Source organism: Chrysemys picta, chromosome 8 (assembly GCF_011386835.1).
Source record: "Chrysemys picta bellii isolate R12L10 chromosome 8, ASM1138683v2, whole genome shotgun sequence".
Taxonomy (NCBI): domain Eukaryota; kingdom Metazoa; phylum Chordata; order Testudines; family Emydidae; genus Chrysemys; species Chrysemys picta.
The window spans coordinates 85,919,523-85,927,938 of NC_088798.1; the positions used below are offsets into that span (position 1 = coordinate 85,919,523).

The 8,416-nt window shown below is 38.9% G+C and overlaps 1 long non-coding RNA gene across 1 annotated transcript; it reads right to left on the reverse strand.

Moving 5' to 3' along the window:
- Positions 1–1,374: 1,374 nt before the first annotated feature.
- On the reverse strand, positions 1,375–3,587 carry LOC135973304 (uncharacterized). The gene is made up of 3 exons (XR_010590111.1): positions 3,518–3,587; positions 2,987–3,115; positions 1,375–1,941 (listed from the first exon to the last, which is right to left on the reverse strand). It is a non-coding gene; the product is annotated as an uncharacterized LOC135973304 (long non-coding RNA).
- Positions 3,588–8,416: the final 4,829 nt, after the last annotated feature.

Here is an 8,416-nt window from a genome sequence, read left to right on the forward strand (position 1 = left end):
AAAGAATAGTTTTTAGAGTAAAACAAATCTAGAATAGCACTTTCAGTACTAAATTTATAATAGGTATTAAGCAAGGGACTTTCATCTGCATACAAATCATTTTAATAAATACATTAAAAAACTCATTGGTTTGTGTACTCCTGGACCTCCTTTTTATTTTAGTTTTGTACCATGTATACAGACAAATCCACTTGTCATGTAGAAGCATTTTGGGGGTATTATTAAATACTATTTTGGCTCTTATCTGCTGTAAAATTTATTAAGCCTCATATCAAATTATATGAAGAAGATGCAGAGATGAACTGAGTACCTCTAGTGTTATATCAAAAACCAAATAGACTCCTAAACTGAATTCAAAGTAAAGGCATCCAAAGAAACAGCTAAGTATCAATAATGCCAAAATATTATAGCAGTGTTAAATAGGAAATGTTGTAAGTAGATGCTGGGGCTGGCTTTATAACTTGCAAGGCTTACTACTGAAAACAAGGGTTGGTTTGTGAATGGCTTCTCCCTCCAAATCTGGCTGTTGGAAGAGCTGGATGGATCTTTCAACAGAAGAGGGGAGAAGGCCAGTAGTTGGATTCCATTCACATGCAGGGCCTACTGTGCGACATGGAAATGTTCATCATTTTACAAACACCAAGGAAAGGTAGACAATATTTCTGCCACTGTCCACTGTTGGGATTTTTATCTCAGATGGTCAGATTCAGTTTGCGCCGGAGGCTGTATAAGAAAGGAATTGCCCTACCAGATCAGATCAGTAGCCCATTGAATGCAATATTGTGTCTCTGCCAGTGGCCAGTATCAGATATTTCTGAGTAAGGTGAGAGAATACTTGCAATAAGGCAATTATGGAATAACCAATATCTAAGGATGGTATCTTCCTAACCATGTACTGGTTTCTGTAAAACTTTACTTTAAAATATTTATTTGACCCTGTGGTATCAAGATAAGTAAATGAAAGCTAAACTTTATATCAGTTGCTATTCAGGATTAATTTTCCATTTAGTTTTTCCTGTCAGTGAGTAAGCAATAATCTAACAGAACAAGGCTGGACAGAACTGACTGAATTTTAATGTACAAGAATTAATATGTTAATCAGGATCTTTTTTTTAAAGCAGATTTATTGTGGTCATGATGAGACATTGGAGCTGCCTTTGGCTCTCACCTACAAATTTCACATTTGTATTATTCCATTGACTTAAGTGGAGTTACTTCACCTGTGAGAATCAGGATTGAGACAAGAGTCAGGTTGACTTAATTTCAGGAGAGTTCTCCAACAATTATTAAGCAACAATACTTGAAGACAGCCTGAATATGTTAAAATGTATCTTCATATAGGGCTAGATTATTAGTTTGTGATTGAGCCTGTAGTGTAGGTTTCTGCACTGTTTTGAGGATTATAGAGCCAAACTGGAGGTAGATTGTGATCAAGGAGTGATCATCTCCTTCTCATTCTCTCCAGTATAGATGTTTAAAAAATGTTTTATTTTATGTGAAAAGTTTGAAGAAAGAGAAATGGCTTCCATCAAATTTTAGATGAGTTTTTTCAGGTTTTCATAGTAAAACCAAATATTGATTTTTTTTTAAATGCTTTTGACAACTTGAAAAATGTTGATGGAAAATTTTCATTTAATCAAAGACGTTTTCATCAAAAAAATGACAGTGAAATATTTTCAGCCATCTCTGCTTTCTGCTTCTCTAAAGAGAGAGTAAACTGTGACAGATCTATTATTTGCTCCAAGATAAAATGCCTGACATAGAATAGAATGAGTCTGAGCTCCTCACTTTCTTCCACGCTATCCTGCCCACCTGCATGATGGGGCATGCTGCTCTGCAGGCACTGCTTCCTCTGCACTCAGGAAGAGAGCAACTTAACCCCTTCTTATTCCTTGTGCTGACATGACCAGGACACAATCAGGGCCATAGCTGTTACTTAACCTGAAAGAAACCAGAAAAATAGACATTCAGAAACCTAAACTTAAGGGCTGTTTGAAGCTGAAATGATTTATAACACATTTTTTCAAGTAATTCATAAAATGTAACCACTGGAAGCCATGTCCTGTATTTTTCTTCATTAGAACTGTAGGATCAGCTTCACGGTTTGCAATATCAGCATAGTCCACTAGTAATAACCATAATATCTATTTCAAGAGCGACAAGGAAAGGGCTATAGAACTTAGGTTTCTTGGAACTCACTTTCAAATGTTCTCTCTATATTCCTCCTCCTTCTGCATACACTATGCTCATGAATATCAGTGGGAGTTTGGCCAATGACTGAGAATGTGACCTTAATGCTGTCCCTGAGTAGAACTTTGATTCACACCATATACATACCTTAAGATTGTTTTGGAAAATATGTCCATTGTGGGTGCAAAAGAAACCTAGGAAAGTAACTGCTTCAAGTTATCCTCAATGGAAATGGACATATCACTTCATATTTACATTTTTGGTACATATGACACTGTATAGAGTCTATTTACATCTTGAGATGGAGAGGCTCTATTAATCAAAGAGATGCACAAAGATAATTTACAGTATATACGAATGCACTTTCCAGCCTTAATAAAATTTCTATTTGTTAATACTGCACTGTGATTATCCTAGGATGACTACTCATATCAGAGTATAAATTATAACCACGTAAACAGTGAATCCAAACCTGGGATGTTGAAACACGGACTTTGCTGACAACTGTCATATTGTCTGGCCATAGTTGGTTGGATCCAACTCCAGTGTCTGTGCACACTTCAGGTAGTTTCATCTACTGTCTAGATTACACACAGTTCTCAAAACTCTCCACATATACAGTGTGAAGAATTATCTGAAGTCTTTCTGACACGAGTCTGTACTTAAGCATATCTGATAGATCTTCTATGATCTGTGAGTTTGCAAATTACCAGACATACTAAACAATAAAAAAAATCAGGATTCCAGTGATCATCAAGTTCAGTTTACTCTGGAAAAATTACTGTAAATTTGTCACCTTCTTACTCAGCAGATCTGCTCCCTCAGCCAAATCCAAACTGCTTTAGCTCCATTAAAGTCAATGGAACTATGCCAGTTTACACCAGCTGTGGCCTGGTCCCCCAGTCTGTATTTAGAGGATATGAACCTGTGGGAGAGTGAACCAAATACTTTTCTGGCTTGCACACAATCAACAGAATTCCTAACAAAGTTCTATGTAAGAGCCACCCAGTTATATTTTACAGCATAAAATACAGAAGTAGATAAAAACATAAATACTCTTGCTGGAAATTGCAATGTAAGTGTTTTATTTCTGAGAATTCTGAACAATAACACACAAGAACTCCCAAACCAAGAGAAAACAGGTTGAAGACACAGCTCACCCCACCTTACTTTAAACTATTTTATTCCAGATGGAATGTATGCTGACTGACTTTGCTGACCCAGACCACATGACTTCTCTGAACCCCAAGCCTGTAAGCAGGAAAAATAAATCTCTTTCACATAGTAATAGCTTATCATTTTAACCAGTTTCCAGTACACCACACACCTATGCAATCCCACTGTCTTCAGCCTGTCCTTTGTGTCCAGTTATACCTGTGCAACTTTAGCAAAGGCTTGTACAGGTGTAACTGAGGACAGCATTTCACCAACAGAATCATTATTGGCAGTGACGCACAAGGCAGAAAGAACTCTGCTTGACTTTCAATTCTCAGGCAGCATTTGCCAGGCTATCTGATAGGGTAAGGTGGCGAAATCCTTTCATTTGTAACCTGAGCAAATACGATATGGAGTCACTGAGTCATGGAGCCCGCTGATGCAATTTTTACAAAGTTACTTTTCAGAACAAAGGGATACTTCACAAAATGAGACTTCCGCCTTCCTCCTTCCCCCACTCCCACCCCCCCGGAAACATAAGCAAGGTACATCATTTCAGCTGACATAATGCATTCTAGCATTTAATTTAATTTTTTATAACTCATACAGGGTAACTACAATGAATCTGGATGGTAAACTTTCACAATAATAGTCTTGGCAGACAGAAGGAAAGGCTTAGTGCAAATATTGAATGGGTTTTGAATAAAAAAAACCCAGTGGCCTGCCACTAAATTCAGTCATGTCAGATACATAGACTTCCACAGCATGTTGTGACATTAACTTTAGGAGCTAGTAGAAAGACATTGGATTTGAAATGGAGAAGTTGCACTTCTTTATCCTAGCTGCAAAGTTTATAGAAAATTGACATAATGGGGATAACACAGTTATAAGAGGATCTGTGTTGAACAGTTCTGGAATAGAGGAAGATTCAGAGTACAAATTTGCTTTGTTCTTTCTTGAGAAATAAGTATGTTTGTTGCAGTGTTCTCAATTGAGTGCCTTGTAACTAAGTATATGGCGTAATCTGATATAGTGGGAAGGCTGTTTCCTGCACATTCTTCCATATGTGAAGTGCTTTCTCCTTGTCACTCCTGCTCCTGACATAATGACTGTTTATCAGTGCCCCATCTATTGATATTTTTTAAACACAGATATCAAGATCTTGGCAAAGACCTCGTGAGATGTTCTCAGCCATGAAGGTTCAATGAAATGGAAAGAAAAACCTGATTTGCTTCCCAGCACAACGAAGGCGCAGTTATTGAATAAAAGTCCCAGCCAGCCTGTTCTGAGATTACTTATAAATTTAAAGTGTCCCTCTGGAGAAAAAAGTTACTTTGTCAAAATGACAACTTAATGGTGCATATGCACTCTGCCGCTATCTTTTCTGTGCTGTTTGTTCAGTTTACTAATCAAAATAAGTTTGGTTGGTTGTACTCCATGCTACAGCTTCCACTTCATTAGTATAAGCCTGCTTTTAGTCTTTCGGCTTCAGACAGCATGAGCAACAATTATGAGCATTGAGCATTCTGTAATCCTCTTATTGACAGGGTGATACTCTGAGGTAGCCCCCTACCTTTTTGTTTAGACCAGATATTGTGTTCAGTTCTAGTGATTGTCCCACTGCTGGCCCTCAGTGAAATAATGATAATCGTGCTTCTGAGAGTACTTAGTCTGTCACTGTCCTGGGAGTCCCACTGCACCTGCCGCTTCTGGAGAGTGGTGAGTTAAAAGTGATCGCTTATTTGGCAAATGGATGATTCTAAATCAGTTATGGGACAGAGTGTGTCCAACTCTGAGCCTTAGATTGAACTCTGTACAAGAAGACTTCTCCAACACCTTGGGCATCTGTGGGGATGGGAAGACATAATCTTTGTGCTTCTGTTTGTGCAAAGATTCCTTGCTGACAAGGAAACCAGCCTACTGCAAGGGGGAAGATGCAAGAGGGATTTGGCTCTGCCTCTACACTAACCCACACAGAAAATTTGGAGAACCACCTGTGCTTCCTTTGAGGGTAAAATGTCAGATTGAGTCAAGCAAAATGCCTACAGATGCTGCAACTGGATTGGTGTATCCCTGCACCAACCACAGCACAGGGCTGTTCATAGTCACCCAAGTAGATGTTTTGTGTGGATTCATGTTTCATTCCAAACACTGCATACCATCCTCCTCCAAGTATGAAGCCTTTACATCAGAGTAAGGTGAGACATCTGTGTGGCTCCCATTTCTTGGTAAAGGTTACCCAGCCTTCTACATCTGGCCCCATGGATGTGAAGCCTGTATACCTCTTACAACATTTCATTTTGGGGGGTCATGTACTGTAGTTGTGTGCCATTAAGAGTGGAAATCATGTAATGTTTTATTTGCATGCATTAGTTGAACCTGTAGGCAGTTGCTACATCTAAAAAGTATTCTAAGAGAAATTCAGTCACAAAATCAACTTTTCTGGTGAGATGATCTGCTTCTAAAAATAATGCATCACACAAGTGAAAATATTTGTCCAAGTTCTAACTTCTATACATTCAGATAAACAAAACTCATTGCACTGTCTGTGTTAGCAACATCTGACGATTCTCAGTATAGCTGAGAGGTGCAGAAGAAAATGAACTAATAAATCACATGGGGAAATCTAGTTTCTTCTCCTGCAATTTTGGAGACATCCTTCCTAGTAGAAACAGTGTGATTCTGATGTCCAAAGATGAGAAGGATTCCGGGCTGCTAGACATGGAGTGTGGACCCCTTGAATAGTACAGAGCTTGGCATCATGAGGGTTCCTCCTCCATGGAGGAGGCATGAGTCCAGAGGATTTATCTCTGGACAGATCCTCCACCCCATCCCTCTCCTACACAATGGTGGTGTATATATAAAGGTACCGGAAGACACTCCACGTTCTGGATGTGGGTATCTTACCTCTACCTTCCATGCATATGTATCCCTCACAGCCATTCATGTATCCATCCTCTGAGCTGGGTACTTAAACCCTCTGCTTATCAATTTTCCCCCAGAAAAGAACTTCCCTATGTCTACACTGTAAATAATGCAAAGTCTCGCCTCTAATATAATTCTTATTCATTGAACGGATTGAGATCTAGTGAATAGGTTTAAGATTCATAAATGTTGACTGGAAACATATATAACAAACCGTTCTAACACATTTTGCTTAAGAACCGTTTTATGTTCAAAACTGCATATTCCGTATTTTGCATCTATGGCATTAAAGTATATAAATGTTTGTGAAATCACTTAACAGGTTTTTTCCCCAATCTCCAGTAATATTAAGGGGCCTACAGAAGGTACCCGTTACCATCACAATGGCTATAACTAAGATGGATAGATTTGACAAAGTTGTTTTGAACCTTTATATAGTGGTAGAGGAAACTAAAGTGAATGTGGTGCTGCCTTTGAGATGACAGAACAGAGAGTAATGGTCTCAAGTTGCAGTGGGGGAGGTTTAGGTTGGATATTAGGAAAAACTTTTTCACTAGGAGGGTGGTTAAGCATTAGAATGGGTTACCTAGGGAGGTGATGGGATCACCTTCCTTAGATGTTTTTAAGGTCAGGCTTGACAAAGCCCTGACTGGGATGATTTAGTTGGGGATTGGTCCTGCTTTGAGCAGGGGGTTGAACTAGATGACCTCCTGAGGTCCCGTCTAACCCTGATATTCTATGATTCTATGACTGTAAAACTAAGTTTAAAAAAATCCTTTTTTTAATATATTTTCCTGGTGGATGGCTTACAGTGACTTTTATATGTATATGGCTGGTGGGTTTGCTTACTGTATGAAAAGTGGCAGTGTTTTTACACAGTCTGAAATGTTGCCAGATAATAAAACGTTAAATAGGGACTTTAAAATAGTTTAGATACTGAACCGTTGGGGGTACCGTAATGGTAACATCTAATCAAATAAATTCCCTCTTCATGACCCCAAAAACTGAGTCAGGTGTTCAGTGCACTGAGAAATTTCCTAGAAAATGAGTGCTTGAAGATGGACTGAGACAATAATCAACGACTTTAGTGTAGAGTGTAAGGAGCGAAAAAATTTTAATCTTTAAATTGTGTTTTACAGTTCAGGCACAGCGCTGAGGGCAGGCTGGTCTAAACAGTATTACCCCAAATGGAGATACAAGAGGCATTATCATGCCTTCTAGAAGTCCTAAAATACTGAGCTGCTATCAGATCACTTGGAGAGGGGGAGCCCTGTATCCCCAGCTGGCCAGTAGTACTGCTTGATGTAGGGAGGGGGAGTAGGCTTCACCCAACCTCCTCCTTACCCCTTTTCAATCTTTTTAGGAAACAAAATACCACCTTGTTCTTGGAGAACCACAGAGGCTAGGCCCTACATAAGGGAAAGTCTCCTTTGGTCCTCACCATTCCACCACCTTGATAATGTAGACTAGGTGCAGATAATCACCACTGTCTTATGTAGATTTTCTCTAAGTTGTTCAGATGACAAGGTGTTAAACTACTGATAGGATCCTGCCAACACTAGTGTTCTTACTATTGATATCACTGTTCACAATGGTGGGAATTTCAGAGTGAAGTCCAGTGTAGATAAACTTCACAGCATGATTATGAACATAGTTACCTGTAGCACAGAGAGGTTATCGTATGCCTCAGAGCAAATGGCTTGAGGCAGGAGAGGCTCCTTTCCTTGAGTAAAACTCTTCCAACATTAGTTATGAAAACCACTTCATCAAAATGGTAGTTCATGACTTGTGCATTGCCTACTAACTACCTGCAGAATTCTAGATGACCCCAGCCTTCAGAACTACCTGATGCTCACCGAACTCTTTAAAGTAGGTGGCCTTTTGCTCAAAATAGAAACAGGTGAGAAATTCTCAGTCAGTTAAGGCTATTGTTCCAAAGTAAAAGCAACCTTAGCATAATACCAGGTTAACTGAGTTTTTTTTAAGCAAATCCATTATGTCTTGATTTGTTCAGGAGATACTTCTATAATTGTTCTGTTCCAGAGGATGAAGAGGTGCTCTATCAAGCTATAAGGAAGTGGTGTTTGCTTCAAAAGAAACTACTTTGGAATCAAATTAAATATGATAAAAACTCAATTTACCTTGC